Source organism: Tenrec ecaudatus, unplaced genomic scaffold (genome assembly GCF_050624435.1).
Source record: "Tenrec ecaudatus isolate mTenEca1 unplaced genomic scaffold, mTenEca1.hap1 Scaffold_252, whole genome shotgun sequence".
In the NCBI taxonomy this organism is placed as follows: Eukaryota; Metazoa; Chordata; class Mammalia; order Afrosoricida; family Tenrecidae; genus Tenrec; species Tenrec ecaudatus.
Window position 1 is genome coordinate 26,821 of NW_027458698.1, and position 17,700 is coordinate 44,520.

Sequence of the window (17,700 nt, forward strand, 5' to 3'; positions counted from 1 at the left end):
TTGCCATCCTGTAGAATAAATTTTAACTGCTCTCGAAGTCACTCAAGGTTATATATCATTGGTTTCTTCACTTCTTGTCCCTAGTTTGAGGCCCCTTCTTAGAAAAACAGAAAACTTACACCCTTGCTGGTAATTGAAAACTTTTGTAATAAAGCCTATAGTCCCCAATGATGTATAAAAATAGCTTATTGTCACTGTCAATGCTGATGAATGGCAACCATGTAGGACAGAGTATACTGCCCTTATGGGTTTCCAAGATTGTACTTTTTTTTGACACTTTAAGGTCTTTATTGATGCAAACCTGAGCACAGTCAGGTGGGTGGGGTCTATCAAGGAAGTGGGGTGGGCCAGGACTGTCTCCATGATCACAAGGTTGTCTTGGGCATGCAGGATGGTCACCAACTGAGGACTCTGGGGAAGTACTTGCCAATGAGCCCCTGGTAATAGGGGTGCAGTATGTCCACATCAGGCAGGTCTGGGCATTTGATGTAGAGTTCAAACTTGTTGAACTCCTGAACCCGGGGCGGCATGTTCAGGGCTACACAACTGCCGGTAGTCACCACCGGTGTGCCACGCATAGAAGGAGTGGAACTAGAGGAAATTTGTTGAACTTCATCACTTGGTACATATACTCATCATGGCCCCAGTACATGAGGACATTCCCCAGGCTGCAGTGAGGCTGGTACATCCCAAGCTCAGAGCTGTATAGAGGATCCCTGAGGCCTGGATTGTCCTGGAAAGTTGAGTCGCAGAAGACCACAGAGGCCTGGGGCCAGCAGCCCACAGGATAGGTGTTTCTAACTACGGCCCACTGGGGCTCCTTGGCCAGGGGCAGCAACTTCCCCAGATTATGCAGCATCCCCACCAGGTACAACCAGTCCTTGTGGGGATGTGCCCTCCGGATGCCCTCCACAGTCTGGAAGGCATGGAAGGAGGTAGGGACGTCCACATCCGGATCCGACTCATCCACCAGCTGGTCAAGCAGGTCTATGGCCTCCAGGACTGTCATCTCCTTGGAGGAGCAGGTTCCAAAGTGGGCGTGCTTCCCTCTGATGAAGTCCACCACCTGCTGTGTGTGCATGAGTCTATAGCTGGCAAAGACGAGGTCCAGGAGCTGGCCACAAGTGTAGTTTCAGAAGATGGCCTTCCCCTTGCCCATTCTGGGCTTCATCTTCAGCTGGCCAACCATTGTGGGTTCCGGGAACTCTTCAAGAGTATGGAGTCAGAGAGAAACAGTGTATCCCACAACAGACCTAGCCAGTCTTATGTAATCATCCAAGACTGCAATACTTAATGGGAGTAGTAAGCCCCATCTTTCTCCCCTCTAAAAAACATTGGTATCACTTTTACACTGAATGGACATTTCCATTTTGCTTCAGTGGGCAGTATCATGTACCTTGGGAAACACTGCTGTATGTCTCTAGGGGAACCGACTGTTATCTCTCTGAATCACAGAAGCTGGTGGTTTTGAAGCCTCCAGCTCATGATAAATGGAGGAATAAGTCCACACTGGAGCACAGCTCCAACACTGACATCCTTACATGCCTGCCACACTACAGATAACCTCGACCCCAGCAAGTTGATACACATAATGAAGAATTACACAAAGAGAAGATGTAAGACACACCAAGTCCCTGAATAGGTATTGAGGTGTTAAAGAGATTGAGGGTAAACAGGACACCCTAATCTGGTTACTCTGTTTATATTGAGTAGAGCAACTATATCCATATGTTCATAATGCAAAATAGAGTGACCTCAATTCACAATGGCCTCAAGGAGAGCCAAGTTTAAGGACCCAGGCCTTCAACTTCTTGGCCCCTCCAAACTTAGCTTCTCAGGACCATTTAGAGCAATGGTTCTCAATCTTCTTAATACCATGACCATTTAATACAGTTCCCCCAACCATACAATTATTTCCATTGCTACTTTATAACTATAATTTTACTACTGTTATGAATCAGGCGACCCCTGTGAATGTGTCGTTTTACCCCCAAAGGGGTGGCAATCCACAGGGTGAGACCCACTAATGTAGACAGTTTTCATGTTACTGCATATTTCAGCTCACAGTTGCAGAGGCTGACAAGGCTCAGATTCCTGTCCTGACTCTTATCCTAGATCAAGTATATCCAGTGGCTGATGAATGCAAGATGGGAGGTAAGATGGCAGACTTCTTTCTCAAGCAAATTGAGACCGACAACTTCCAGAAACACAATTACAGGATTTTGTCTCAAGTCCCCAAACCTTCAGGTCAGATGAAGTGTCCAGGTCCAGAACAAAGCTAAAGACCATTCAGAGAATCCTTTTAAATGATAAGACCACACCCACAAGGAAGCTATCTTCCTCCCCATTGGCTGCTCACAGTAGGTCTCATCATGAAAGAGATGGCATTCTATGAACTCTTATCAACCAGGCGGATTCCATCATCATGAACCAATGCCTTAGAATCCTGACTCAGCCATGATACACAAAGTTTCAGTCATCACACCTTACTGTGATTCAAAGAATATAAAAAATTGTGAGGAATGTGTTGGAGGGTGAGAGTGAATTAAGCAATTGGTTAAGAAATGACTTTATCACCCAGATGCTCATATATGAAATCTGGTTCAGTCATTGTGGATATTTATCTGTGTAGCTCATTTTCCATAGTTCAAGCTTATACCCTCTGTGCCTCTTCAAACTTATGAAAAAGAGTAGAAGTCCCACTTAGGACTTCTAAGTCCCTCTTTGGACTGGCCATCTTTCCAGGAGTGGATGACCTCATCAAGCCCCACCAATCAACTGATAGGTTTGAATATGTGGTCTCTCTAGCAGAGAAAGATAAAACTCACCTCCCTTTAAAAGTTAGAGCATTGGAAGTCCTAGAGAGGTCTTCTTAGTCCCGTGTGGTAGATGTAAGTCATTAAAGAACACAAAGACGAGTGTTTAATTTCTGCTATAGATTATGAATATACTCTGACCCTTATATAATGGTCCAACAGGGAAGAGCTTATGTGGTAAACCAATAATTTGTCACAAATGTAGTTGATTCTTCATAGGTGTCACTGAGTCAGTTCTAGCTCATAGCAAACCTGTGTCTAACAAAAAGGGACATGACTCAGTCCTTTGCCATTCTGACAATGTTCTCATGTTTGAGCCCATTTTTTGCAGCTCCTGCATCAGTCCATCTCATTGAGGAGATTTCTTTATCATTCACTTGCCCTAATTTCCCCAATGTGATGTCTTTCTTTAGGGACTGGTCTCTCCTGATAACATGTGCAAAGTACATAAGCAAAATATCGCCATCTTTGCCTTTAAGGAGCACTGTAGCCATGTTTCTTCAATGGCACATTTGTTTTAACTTTTGGCAGTCCATGGTACTTTTAATGTTCTTTTGCCTTTACTATATTCTAATACGTTGATTCTTCTTCAGTCTTCCTTTGTATGCATTGAAGAATGTTCAACTTTCACATTCACTTTTCACAGGCAATTGAAAATACTAAGGCTGTACATTTATTCAATTACCTTTTCTTAATTGTGTTTTAAATATATTATCCTGGGCTGAATCAATGACACTATAAACAAAATTACCTTATGCTTCAAAGAGATGATTGATAAAGTTATCTGCCATAAAATAACAAGATGTCTCTAAGGTGAACCAGAGGTGAATAGAATAAACAGAGTAAGGGATGGATGTGGAGCTCATAATTAACCCAAGCTACATTCTAAGAACAGTTAATTCTTACAAAATTCCCTTTTGAAGGAAATACAGAAGATGTAGTTGCTACAGCAAAGTGTGGTGAAGAAATTAGATGGTATCTATCAGAAACAATAGTGTCTCGAATCTTAAGTCTTGTTTTCAAACAAGCAGTGATCTAAGTGTACCATCAACTAAGCCCACATGGAAGAATAACATCAACATATGTGATCCAAGGATTGTCAATAGTAACATCCAATTCTGCAGCAGAGAATGGTATCAGAGCTCAATTTTTTTCCTAATAACCATTGTCTGTGCCTCTTTTTAAAATCATTTTATTAGGGGCTCATACAACTCTTATCAAAACCCACACGTGCATCAATTGTGTAAAGCACATTTTTACATTCATTGCCCTCAGTATTCTCAAAATATTAACTCTTCACCTAAGCCCCTGGCATCAGTCCCTCATTTGTCCACTCCCTCATGACCCCTTGATAATTTAGAAATCACTATTTTGTCATATTTTGCACGGTCCAACGTCTCTCTTCACGCATGTTTCTGTTGTCCGTCCCCATAGGAGGAGGTTATATGTAGATCCTTATAATTGGTTCCCCCTTCCCAACCCACCCTGCCTCCACCCTCTCAGTATCACCACTCACACCACTGGTCCTGAAGGGAATAATCTACCCTGGATTCCCTGTGTTTCCAGTTCCTATTTGTAACAGTGTACACCCTCTGTTCTAGCCAGATATGTAAGGTAGAATTGGGATCATGATAGAGTGTTTGGGGGTCTGGGGATCATTTAGGAACTATGCTCCATTGTTGCTGCACGACATCCTGTCTGGTTCATCTCCTCCCTGAGACAATGTAAGGGGTTGTCCAGTGGCCTACAAATGGGCTTTGGGTCTCCAGTCTGCACTCCTCCCCTCCCCCCGGCATTCACAGTGATATGATTTTTTTGTTCTGATGATGCCTGATAACTGACCCCTTCAACACCTCATGATCGCACAGGTTGGTGTGCTTCTTCTATGTGGGCATTGTTGCTTCTGAGCTAGATGGCTGCTTGTTTACCTTCAAGCTTTATGACCCCAGACACTATATCTTTTGATCGCCAGGCACCATCAGTTTTCTTTACCACATATGCTTATGCACCCATTTGTCTTCAGTGATCATATCATGGAGGTGAGCACAGAATGATATGATTTTTTATTCTTTGATGCCTGATAACTGATCCATTCGGCACCTCATGATCACGCAGACTGGTGTGCTTCTTCTATGTGGGCTTTGTTGCTTCTGAGCTAGATGGCTGCTTATTTACCTTCAAGCCTTTAAGACCCCAGCCGCTGTATCTTTTGATAGCTGTGCACCATCAGCTTTCTTCATCACATTCACTTATTCACCCGCTTTGTGTTCAGTGATTGTGTCGAAAGGGTGAGGATCATTGAATGTTAGTTTAATAGAACAAAATATTCTTGCATTGAGGGAGTATTTGAGTGGAGACCCAATGTCCATCTGCTACCTTAATACTAAACCTATACATATATGCACAGAGATGTATTTCCCCATTATCATATATAAATGTATATATAAATATTTACATGCCTTTATTTAGACCCCTATAAATGCCCTTTGCCTCCTAGCTCTTTCCTCTATTTCCTTTGACTTTCCTCTTGTCCGACTATCATGCTCAGTCTTCATTTGGGTTTCAGTAATTCCTCTTGGTTGCATTACCCTTGACCACGCCCTAACAAGTTTTTAAACACTGATTTTAAGAAGGCCATGGATGACAGTCAAAGACCAAAACACATTTGCAGGATTTATACATGCAATAAGTCTCTGTGATTTCTGTCTGACCATAATTAAGGTATAGGAATAACCTGGCTATCAATCAGAGATGATAATAGTAGATTGAAATAAAAACTCTGACTTGAATAATTAAAAACATTATTTGCTCTCCCTTTCAGTACTCTTTGATCTTAATCTTGTTTTTCTATACTTTCTGTTTTTGCTTTTTGAATTGCAGTTTGTCCTTGTTGTTGTTATAGTTAGCAGCCATCTTGACTCTTTTATATATTTTTCTATGTAGTTTTGCTATATAGAACCCAGGGTGGGTGACTCTGTAGAAACTATAACTACATTAGGGGTCCTGGAAGGCACAACATGGAATGTGGGAGCTAGTGGGGAGTTGATATCAAATAAAAGAAGGAAGAAAATGCTTGAAGCTGATTGTGATAGTCACATGATATGACAACTATTGAATGATGTGTCTGGATTATGTCCTAATAAAAGAGTTTGAGGGGGTAAACAAGAAACAGAAAATAACAAATCTCTGGCAGGTGTACCTTATGATCTTCAAGGTAACATCCTTTTATTCAACACTTTCAAGAATTCTTATGCAGCAGATTCATCCAATCCAATGGTTCACTTGATTTCTTGACTTTTGCTTCTGTTGTGGTTTGAAATGAATGACAGCCACTATAATGTTACGATAATTTAAAAGAGTCTTTATTCGGTTATAACCGGACTGCTAGAATTTAAAAGCGATTCTTTGATTGGAGTCCCGAGTAGACATTTCAGTCCATCTATAAAGGCAAAAACTCATTTATCATTTGTCTAGGACTTATGCAAGCATGGACAGAAGCAGAAAGCAATATTAATGTTATTATTCTTTAAAGCTAGTGAGCATTACACAGTATAGCACTGATTATAACATTCTGTTTAATAACATAAAAATAGGAATCTACTGGTTACAACATTAAAAGCAAAAATATTATTAATTACAATGTTCTGATCCGGAGAACATGAGTGCATTCCAAAATTATTCTCTAGTGGAACTTTCCCAGATGAGAGGGGAACGGAGCAGGTCATCCAGCAGTCAAAAGATGGTATATCAGTGGCTAACACTAGTATGTCTCACTTCCATGAGCACTTATTGTGCATGCCAGCCAGATGAAATTATTGACAATACCAATATATTATTGATTTCTCATTATATTACTTATTAGTCCACTTATGAGGAGTTTGGTCTTCTTTATAATGAGTTGTAGTCCATGCTGAAGGCTGAAGTATTTGACCTTTATCAGCAAATGTTTCAAGCCAATCTTCAATCAAGAAAGGTTTTGTCACTTGCATATGGAAGGTTGTTAATATGATTTTTTCCCAAACCTGATGCCACGTTTTCCTTCAAAAAATTCCAGCATCTCAGATTACTTTGTCAGAATATACATTTAATAAGTATGGGGAGAGGATAAAATCCTATCACATTTGTTGGGAGCCGATAGCCATTAAGACTCAGGCCTCAGACACGTAGGAGAAACTTGGCCGCTTTCTAACAGCAAGGCTTTGTTTCCTGCCCAACTTCGCCCCCACATTCCAAACTACGTGCTCAGTAGCATGAGAAATTGCGATAACTGACCTTGTTGCCATTAGTCAAAGTACTGAGCACCCATTGAACTGCAGATATACCATATTAGGAACATCGTGATAAGTTCACCCGGTAAGCCTTGATTTGCATGCGGACGTCGCCACGGACGTCTTTGAGTACTGTTGCGCACCCTTTGTACCTTATTGGGAACATGTGGCTGATTAGTTGTTGTACAGTGTGCGGTTGTTACACAGTGTCCTTCATTGGAATATGTGCCTCCCACTTCCTTCTCTGTTGTGAATATATACCCAGAGTTTTGGCAAAATAAACGGGCTTGATCAGCACTTGTCTTGCCCCACGTCTCTGTGTCTTTTTGCCATCCAGGTTCGTTGCCTCTCCAGGTCACCGCGTGAGGGTCTCGCTGGACGAGACCCTAACACACATTGGAAAAGAACTAAAACCCGAGAAATAAAATCATCAGCATACAGACAACTGATCTTTGACAAGGACCAAAAGATATCAAATGGGAAGCAGATGCCCTCTTCAACAAGTGGTGCTGGAAAGAATGGATATCTACCTGCAGAAAGATGAAGCAAGACCCTTATCTCACTCCGCGCACAAGATTAAACTCAAGGTGGATCACAGACCTTGTGGTAAAACCCCAAACTATTAGGACAATCAATGAGGGAATTGCGACCAACCTGAGAACTTTGGTGCAGGGAATATCTAGGCTATCGGATATAGGTAAGGACACAAATACAGTTGAGTCACTAATTGGCAAGAGGGGTATACCGAAGATAAAATGCCTGTGTACATCGAATGAATTCAGCAAGAGAGTAACGAGAGTGCTGACAGACTGGGAAAATATCTTTAGTAATGACACATCAGACAAACGCCTTATTAAAATTTATAATACTCTGCTTGCTTAAAAAAAAAACCCTTTTATTAAATTGGAACTCTATGATGCTCACTCTCCTGACACAACGGCTGGAGCCAAAGTGGGTGAACAAGTAAATGTGGTGAAGAAAGCTGATGGTGCCCGGCTATCAAAAGAGATAGTGACTGGGGTCTTAAAGGCTTGAAGATAAACAAGCGGCCATCTAGCTCAGAAGCAACAAAGTCCACATGGAAGAACACACCAGCCTGTGTGATCGAATGGTCCCAAAGGGATCAGTTACCAGGCATCAAAGAAAAAAAAATCATATCATTGACTGCACACCTCCATGATAGGATCGCTGAAGACAAATGGGTGCACAAGCAAATGTGGTGAAGAAAGCTGATGGTGCCCGGCTATCAAAAGAGATAGTGTCTGGGGTCTTAAAGGCTTGAAGGTGAACAAGCGGCCATCTCGCTCAGAAACAAATAAGCCCACATGGAAGAAGCACACCGGCCAGTGCGATCACGAGGTGCCCAAGGGACCAGATATAAGGCATCATGCAAAAAAAAAGATATAAGTGTGTGTATGTATGTGTATATATGTGTATATGTATATATGTATGTGTATATATATATTATATTAAATGAAGGGGGAAGTGCAGAGTGGAGACCCAAGGCCCAAGTGTGGGCCAATGGAGATCCCCTCATAGAGGGGCTTAGGAGAGGAGATGGGTTAATTAGGGTGTGAGGTAGTATCGATGAAGAACACAGCTTTCCCCCAGATCCTGGATGCTTCCTCCCCCCTACTACCATGATCTGAATTCTACCTTGCAGGGCTGGATAGGACAGAGGCTGTACACTGGTACATATGAGGGTTGGGGGTACAGGGAATCCAGGGTGGATGATACCTTCAGGACCAAGGGCGTGGGGGACGATGCTGGGAGAGTGGAGGGTGAGTGGGTTGGAAAGGGGGAACTGATTACAAGGAGCCACATGTGACCTCTTCCCTGGGAGAGGGACAGCAGAGAAGGGGGGAAGGGAGACCCCGAATAGGGCAAGATATGACAAAATAACGAGGTATAAATTACCAAGGGCATATGAGGGAGGGGGGAAAGGGGAGGGAGGGGGAAAAAAAAGAGGACCTGATGCAAGGGGCTTAAGTGGAGAGCAAATGCCTTGAGAATGATTGGGGCAGGGAATGTATGGATGTGCTTTATACAATTGATGTATGTATATGTATGGATTGTGGTAAGAGTTGTTGGAGTCCCTAATAAAATGTAAAAGAAGAAAAGAGAAAAAAATGATTAGGGCAAAGACTGTACAGATGTGCTTTATACAATTGATGTATGTATATGTATGAACTGTGAAAAGAATTGTATCAGCCCCAATAAATTGTTAAAAAAAAACACCACCTAATTACCCACTGAGGAGATGGGCAAAGGACCTGAACAGAAATTTCACAAGGGCAGAAATCTGAATACCCAGTAAATATGAGAAAATATTCCTGATCATTAGCCATCAGAGAAATACCAATTAGAACAACTGTGAGATACCACCTAACACCCTCAAAGATAGCCAGAATTCTATCAATTCACAAAATCAGAGAGTAACAAGTGTTGGAGTGGCTGTGGTGAGATGTGAACATTGGTCCACTGCTGGTGGACTTGTATGTATGTACAGCCATTATGGAATTAGATTTGGTGAAGTGTAAAAGAGATGGAAATCAAGCTACCATAGGACCTAGCAATTCCCCTATTTGGCATATCCTCAGAAGAGGCAATAAATGAACCACAGTCAGATATCTGTGCCCCAATGCTCATCATGGCGTAGTTCACAATCGCACGAAGTTGGAAACAACCCAAATTTCCATCAACAGATGAATGGATTCAAAAACTGTGGTACATGCATACACTGGAGTACTACACATGCCTGAAAAGCAGTGATGAATGCATGAAGCACATTGCCGCATGGGAAAAATTGGAGGAAATTATGTGAAGTGAAATAAGCAAAGGGTAAAAGGAGATGTAAACCATAAGTCCACTTAAGTAAGCTTAAAAGGCAAAAGAGATATAGGGGGAAAGTTACTATATGAATACATTCCTGGGGTGAAGTCCAGGTTAGTATGGCAGGGGCCAGACCCAATCCAGGGATACATATGACAGTCAATGAAAAAGGGGGGGAAAAGCAAGAAAAGTGGGGGGAGGCATGGGTAGTAGGGGAACAGGGCACTAATACATCCAAGGGGAGGGTATTGTTTAAATCTCCACAGGAGTGAGAGAGAGGGACCAGACCTCAACCTGGTGTGCCAAGACATGAATTCAACATACTGGCATGATGCAGCAGTCCAATAGAGAGGTCTTCAGGGGAAGCCCCAATCCCAGCTACATGTCCAGCCTCCCTGCCTGAAGAATCATCAGTCTGATGGTTCCCAGGGTGACTGATGGAGAGCACTGAAGGAAAATGGACTACAAAGGACAACACTGAAGCTACAGCTCTGGGAGAGGGGCACTTCTGAACAGAGCACATGGGAGCAAATTATGAGTGAAAGAGAGAGTAGAACACACCCCTGGTCCACCAAGCCCAAGGATGATATTCCTGCTGGGAGCAGCCAATGCACAGAGAGGACCATAGGGCTGGCCTCAGCACGAGACACGATTTCCATCAGTGACCCATAGCGCTACAGGGCATAACACCGAAGACACGGTGTGAGAATTGTCTCCAATCTGACCCCACCACACCGGGCAGAAACACTAAGGGTGTTTGACAGAGCAACAAGGGGAGTAAAGCAATGAAGTCCCTGAGGAATCCCAAAAATGGACTTTGGAGCCAGGGTGTAACATCCCATGAGACTCGACTGGCAAACACTCATAATAGTCAACAAACAAACCGGGAACTATTTATAGACTTTTCTTTTTTGCTGTTGGTTTGTTTTGTTGTTTTCTTTTTGTGCTTAATATTGTTCTTGCATGTCTATATAGATAAGGTAGGCGGGGTAAACAATCCTGAGGAGAAAATAACAGGACTGATGGTTCCGGAAGGGACACAGGAGATGGGGAGGCAGGGGAAAGAAAGGGCGGAGCCAACAAAAGCAGGATAGGAGAGCAACAAGTGATGTAAACTTGATGGTGAGGAAGGCGCAGGAGGCCTGATGGCGTTTGATCAAGTGCAATGTATCCACGAGGAATTACTGAAAACCAAATGAAGGTTGAAAATGATAGTGGGACAAGAGGAAAGTAAAAGGAAATAGGGAAAAGAACTAGGAGGTAAAGGACACGTAGAGAGGTCTAAATAGAGGTATGTATTTATATATAATGATCAGTAAATAGATCTATTCAAGTACTCCCTCAATGCAAAAATAGTTTGTTCTAATAACTTGCCATTCTTTGGTGCTCACCTTCCTGACTCAATCACTGAAGCCAAAATGGGCACATTAAAAAATGTGATGAAGAAAGCTGATGCTGCCCAGATATCAAAAGATATAGCATCTAGGGTCAGGAAGGCTTGAAAATTTAAAAAGCGTCAATTTAGCTGAGAAGGAATAAAGACCACATGGAAGAAGCACACCAGCCTGTGTGATCATGTTGTGTCAATGGGATCAACTATCAGGCATCAAAGACCCAGAACAAAAAACCATATCACTGTGAAACCCAAGGCCATCTGTAGACAATTTGACACCCCCTCACAGAAGGGTCACAAGTAAGAGATGAGCCAGTCAGGGTGAAATATAGCACCAATGAAACATACTACTTTCCTCTAGTTATTCAGTGCTTCTTCTCCTCCTCCCCATTATCTTGACCCCAATTCTAGCTTACAAATGCAGCTAGACAAGAGCATGTACACGATACAGATAAGAGCTGGAAACACAGGGATCCAGGGCAGATAACCCCTTAGGACTCATAATGATGGTAGCTATACCAGGAGGGGAAGGGGAAGGTGGGAGTAGAAAGGGGAAAGCGATCACAGTGATCTACATGTAAACCTCTCCCAGGAGGAGGACCAACAGAAAAGTGGGTGAAGGGAGACAGCGGTTGGTGCAAGTCATGCAAAAAGTAATAATTTATAAATAATCAAGGTTTCATGAGGGAAGGAGGGTGGGGGAAGGAGAAATGAGAAGCTGATACCAAGGGTTCCAGTAGAAAGAAAATATTTTGAAAATGAAGATGGCAACATATGCACAAATGGGCTTGACACGATGGATGTATGTATGGATTATCTTTAAGCTGTAAGAACTGCCAATAAAGTTATTTTTAAAAATTCTTGTAACATACTTTCCTGATTTTAAACCATTCCGTATTCCCTTGTTCTGTTTGCACAGCAGCCTCTTGATCCACGGACAGTTTCCTCTTGGGTGCAATGGAGTGTTCTCTAATGCCCATTCTTCCCAAGGCCATCCAGAGTTTGTTCTAAACCACACTGCTCCTGTGTTGTAGGTAGCTGAAATTTATTGTTTCCTAACCTCCCACTGATGTGTATATCTGAAAAATTGGGTATGTCCTAGAAGTGATGGTGGATTTCAGCTGAAATCTGCTCAACCTCAAACGGCATTCTCATTACTTGGGCCAGATGGTTTCTCTGAGATGTCTCAGATTCTCTGGAAATATCTTGGACTTGACACATTTCTTTAGGGACCTGGAAGATGAAAACTAAGACTCTAAATGTGAAATAGAGACAAGGACCTTGCCTCAGGGACAGCAAACAGATAATGCCATCCCTTACAGCCAGTCATGTAAAACTTTATCTTTCTACCCACCAAAATTGGAAGAATAGACATTTTTTGCATGTGAAAGCATTATATATGTTGTATTTATTTCTTGAATAATGAGCATAAGTAACATTAGATATGCAAGTCTGTTTTTGCATGAATTGAGTGTGTTCTATATTGGATTTTGAAGATATGGATTTATTGCTCTATTCAATATAAACAGGGCAAACAGATTCGGATGCATTTTCACCCTCTATCTCTTTCACATCTCAGTACCTTTTCCGGGTCCTCGGTGTGTTTTAATATCTTACTGATTTACAGAGATACATTAACTGTATCAACTTGCTGGGATCATAATTCTCAGTGGTGTGAAAGTTTTGTAATTGTGTCAATTTTGAAGTCTGGTCGAGTAGTGGGCAGAGTTTGTCTATTAATCCAGAGTTGACAGCTTCAAATTGAGTAGGTCTCTAATTGAGAAAGATAAGAAGTCTGCTCCTATAACGGCATAGTGCAGTGTTTACTGAAGTACCTGATACTGCCCCTTGAGGGGAAATGGAATGGTGCATGTGTATTTTATGGGAGAAATATGTGGTTCCCATAAGGAATTAGAAACTCAAGGGCAGTTCTACCCTGTCCTAAATAGTCACCATTAGTATGCTCCGACAAGGGGCAGTGAGATTTTTTTGTAATACTTTATTCTGGATTATGGGCTATAGTAAAAACGTTTCAATAGTCAGCAAGGATGTGGGTAATTTTTTCCATTTTCCTGCTAGGGGGCATGCAAAAGGGCCACTAAGTTTGGGAGCATATGATTGACAGCACTAGTTGTAGGGAACAGTTCTAATCTGTTCATAGGTTGGCTGTGAGGGAGAATGGACACCATATTACTGGGTTTTAGTTTATTTTACATTTCTGGTATAATGTGGCCTCAGAGAATGGATCAGTTGGGATGGGATCATGTGTGATCATATTCCGTGGTAAAGGGATTCAGGCTATGATAGCAAATCCTTTATCCCTTCATAATCTTTTCTGACCTAGATGTCAGGGGATTTTCCTGAGGTGTGGCTCCAGAACATTTCATCTCTGATCTGATTACAGCAAGAAAGGAGACCTGGATCAGAGCTCTGTGGACTAGCAGTCTCTATGCAGTGAACCTCCCAGATTCAAGGTAATGCTGAAGCATACATCTATGGTGCTGTCTAGGGCAGATTAAGCCCACAGACATTGCAAGCAGACAAGGACCTTGCCCAGACACAACAGAATAAGAGAGCCTTATCCTATGACTGATGGGATATGTAACAAAAGATATGAAATTCTACCCACCTAATCTATAAGAAAGTTAATTTTGAATGAAAAAAAAAACAGTTAATGATGCTTCCTTCATAAACACACTTAATAACTAAGGAAATGTGCTGGAATCTTCTCCAGAGATCAATAATCTAAACACATCTGGTTTGGGATGCAGTAATGGTTACTGTACTATAGAGAGATGGAGCTCTTTTCATTAGGTATTGGGCTTTTAATACACAGTCAAGGCAGAGTTGATTAGGTATTGGGTTATTAATCCCAAGGTCAGTGCTTTGAATTTACCAGCCAATACCCAGGGCAGATATGGGGTCATATACTCCTGGAATGATTTACAATATCATAAGACCAACAGTAGCCCTCATGGCAGAGTGGTTAACAGGTGGGCTGTGTACCCCGAGGTCTACAGTTCCCAACAGTCTGCTGTCCCAAGGGTGAAAGACAATGCTATCTGAGCCTGTAAAGAATTACAGTCTCAGAATCCCACAGGCATCATTCCTCCTATGAGGTTGTGTGGCCTGAGAACTGAATGGAAAGCAGTGAGTCTGAGTCTGCTTGTTAAGTCAAAGGGGAACTTCCCCTATTTTCTACAAAGCTGCTCTGAGTAGCAATAGGCATCATGGTAGTGAATTTGTGCTAAGGGCCAGAGCCAGAGTTGACTTTTCAAAATGTCAAAACCATATGGCGTATAAGAGATCCAGTTAGATGAAGCTATTTCTGGAAGGGTTTTGCTCGTTCCTCCTTCCCTTTCACACTTTTCTGTTATTGAAATCACTTGAGTTGGTGGCACAGTGGATAATGTTTAATGGCTGCGGTTTTATGCTGACTTGGCTGGGCCAGGATTCTCAGAAGTTTAGGAATTACGAATGAGCTTAGGTGACAGTGTTCGATATAATGCCATCACTTCCATGAAGAGATTTGCTGTCAGCAGCCAAGTAGTGGGAGGTGTTATCCTGTTGGGTGTGGTTTTCCCCGTATAAATTCAAGTACATTCTATCTGCAGCTTTTGTCCAGTTCTGGGGACTTCCTAGACGTGTGGATCTCCAGATGTGAGAGAGCATCTTGACATATTTCATATATAGCTTGGATTCATCAATCTGCACAGCCATGAGGAAGGAGCCTACCATCTGACCTTCCCTTCTTATTTCATTGTGCATTCGACCTACTTGAGTCAAGAGAAGGGTCCAGACTGATATCTGAGCCTTGCCAGCCTCTACAACTGTGAATTGAAAAGGTGAGTAGTATGACTAGAAGGTTTCCTAACTATTTCTGACACAGGTGGCAGGATGGGAGAAAAACTGGACTTCCCAATCTAGTACAGTGCATAATCTTGAAACTCCACAAGAGAAATTCTCCCCTTTCCTATAGGATCTCTAGGAGTCAGCATTGACTCCAAACCTTCCAGGGAGTAAGGGTTCTGGGACGAAGGTTGTGGAGGGCTGGGCTCTCCCTGAGCTTTGAGCAGATGACTTATCATTCATAGTCCAGGATACCTTTTGGAGCAGATTGATCAGAATGAGCTCAGGGACTCACACAGTATTTTGGAGTTTTCCATGCAGAGTTTGTTGCTAAGTGAGGTTTCACCGATTGCCTCTCTGAAATAGAAATTTCCCCACCATTGTTCTTGGCAGCTGTTGCCCAGATATATGGAGAAACATTGAAAGTCATGGTGGAGAGCTGGCCCTTCATCTCGCTGCCCCTGGTTGTTCTAGTGACAATCTCACAGGACATCTTTTGCTTGTGAGAGGCAGTTGTCTTCATATTCTAAGTTTCAAGAGTATTTAGATAACATTTGATAATTGGTTGTTTTTAATTTATGGTGGCCCGTGTTTTCCGGAGAAGAACCGTGCCTCATAGTGTTTTCAGAGATTGCTTTTTCAAAAGTAAGTCACCAGGCCTCGCTCTTAAAGTGTCTCTGAGGAGAAACCAACTATCTTCTAAGTTAGCTGCTAATCATTTTATCTGTTTGAATTATTAGGAGTTCCAACTTTAAAGAATTTACCATGAATTTCACACTTATTCAAGGAGAAAAATGGCACACGGTGATGTTTTTATTTTGGAGGTTTTAAAGAATTTTTCCTAATTCTTCCATTTAAGATTTTTAGGTTGACATTCATATTTGTTTTGTTTCATTTTTTAGTAAAATTCTCCAAGCTTTTAGGAAAAAGGGGCATTGCAGTTAGTTTGCTGCTACTGGTGTTTCTGAGTTGATTACTAGGCGTGGTATAAGAGTGGATCAATTAGAAATCGGGTGGAGATAACACAGGCCTAAATAAGAGACTGCGATAGGATTTTCACATTGGAATCTGGGTAGGTCTAACCCATTAAGAATTGTGCTGAGAGATTTGCTTTTCTGTGGTGAGGCTTTTAGATGCAAAATTCATAAATTCTATTTATGGATCCTAAAATGTCTGACTTTGACTGTAAGTCTTAGGCTGTTGTTGTTAAGGGCTATGGAATTGTTCCTGGCTCATACTTACCCTCAGAACTGACTCATAGTTATTCTATGTCAAAATGGAGGAAATACTGCACAATCCATGGCCATCCTCACAGTTGCTATATTGGAGATCCTTGCTGCAGTTATCATGTCAATCCTGCTCAAATAAATGTTTATACTAATCAGTGCTATAAAACCATTGATGTAATCATTCAACTTGTTATTTTCATCTTAAATATGCAATTCATTATATGAAACCCAATTCCCGGAATCATGAAATTTGGCTATAAACTATCTCCTAGCTGTCCACACTTTTACAGTTTTGTGCTTGGGCCCTTGATGCATCTTTGTGTTGTTTGTAGGTGTCATTGAGTGTGTTCTGAAGCATAGTAACCCCAGATACAACAAGACGTAATGCTGCCCAGTCCTGTGCCAGCCTCACACTTGTTTTGCTTGATTCCATTGTTGCAGCCACTGTGTCCATCCATCTTGTTGTGTGTGCATTCCATCATGTTGGGAGCTTTTCACTTTTCTCCAGACCCTTCACTCTGCCAAATATGCTGTGCTCTCCAGAGACTATTCTCTTTTGACGACATGCCCATGTTGGCTTTGCTTGTCTCTAAAGGCATATGGGTCTTCCTACTTTCAAGACAGTGGGTGTTCTATTGGCAGTTTATGGTACTTTCAAATTCTTGGCTGGCACCACAATTCAAATGGATTGATTCTTCTATCTTCCACATTTACAGGATTAGCTTTAGAACTAGATTGGTTTCTTCTAAAATCCAGTGAAAATTACATTAGAATAATTATATAATTGTTATGTAGCACACCCCATTACAAACCTGATAAATTTGCCTCATAATGTAACTGAGAGAGCGTGGCTTCAGGCTGTACCCAGACAGGTTTTCGTATCTGGATTCTAATCATTTTAGGTCCTGCAGTCGGATTGCTTTCCAGGGTGCCAACTCTAGACTGGTGAATCCCCTGAAGTCTGATTCAAGGATTTGGAACCTGCCAAATGCTGTTACTGGTAAGTTCTTTTTCTTAAAAAAAAATAATTTAATGTGGGCTCTTACACATATTGCAACAATCCATAAGCCAACTACATTAAGCAAAATTGTACACATGCTGCCATCATTATTTTGCAAATATGATCTCTCTACTTGATGCCTTGTATCACGACATCTTTTATCCCTTCCTTCCCCCAGTAAGTTATTTTCCTGGGCATGATCTTTCTGTCTGACATAGGCATGACCCACTCATGACATTTACTGGACCTTCTCTCATGCCAATCCTGTGATGTTTCTTGTCTCTTCCCCAAAATATGATTTTTTGAGGGGGGT

General features: G+C 41.8%; 1 pseudogene; it reads right to left on the bottom strand.

Annotated features, from left to right (window-relative positions):
- Positions 1-395: 395 nt before the first annotated feature.
- Positions 396-17,284, bottom strand: LOC142436385 (inositol oxygenase pseudogene; annotated as a pseudogene).
- Positions 17,285-17,700: the final 416 nt, after the last annotated feature.